The sequence below is a fragment of the Capsicum annuum genome, chromosome 11 (genome assembly GCF_002878395.1).
Source record: "Capsicum annuum cultivar UCD-10X-F1 chromosome 11, UCD10Xv1.1, whole genome shotgun sequence".
Taxonomy (NCBI): domain Eukaryota; kingdom Viridiplantae; phylum Streptophyta; class Magnoliopsida; order Solanales; family Solanaceae; genus Capsicum; species Capsicum annuum.
In genome coordinates this window covers 235,001,230-235,001,898 of record NC_061121.1, presented here as the reverse complement: position 1 = coordinate 235,001,898, position 669 = coordinate 235,001,230, and positions in this window count along the sequence as shown.

Genomic DNA, 669 nt, shown 5'->3' with positions numbered 1-669 from the left:
TTTACTTTATCGTCTTATTTATCTCCGTTAATGTTTATAAGCTTTCACATGACACCTTGTTATTCCGATCCCAACAGAATCCTCAGGATTCAAGATCCTCAGGTTTCAAGATCAATGTGGATGTACAACACGTTGCAATGAAAACTTATCCTAACTAGCTCAGTACCATTATCTCTATGTGGATGCATTTTTGTAAATAATTTGATTTATTTTTTCGACAAAGAACGAGGACGACTAAAGTGATTATACATAAAAATCTATTTAAGAAGCTATATACTTCGATTGGAGCTGAAAGTTCTAGAATAGGTGGTTGGTATATCACAATAATAAAACTTTCTTTTATTTTTTATTCGGATTGAATTTACTATGTAATTTGTTACGTCAGCTCCGAAAGAATAAGCTGCGTTAAAATTATAAATTGAAGAAGGAAGTTATATGTAAGGAATTATATATTAGTTAATGATTCTTAAGGAACTCTAATGTCCATCTTATTACATGTAAGATGACACTGACAGGCTTATTCAATGAATATTTAAACATATATAATATTTCAGCTATAGTTATTGAATTCTATCAAATCCGCAACTATACCCAAATCACTATCATTGGACATGGTGGCTATTTTTGTGAGGATTTAGAATGTTATATGAGTAAGTGTTAACAAACACG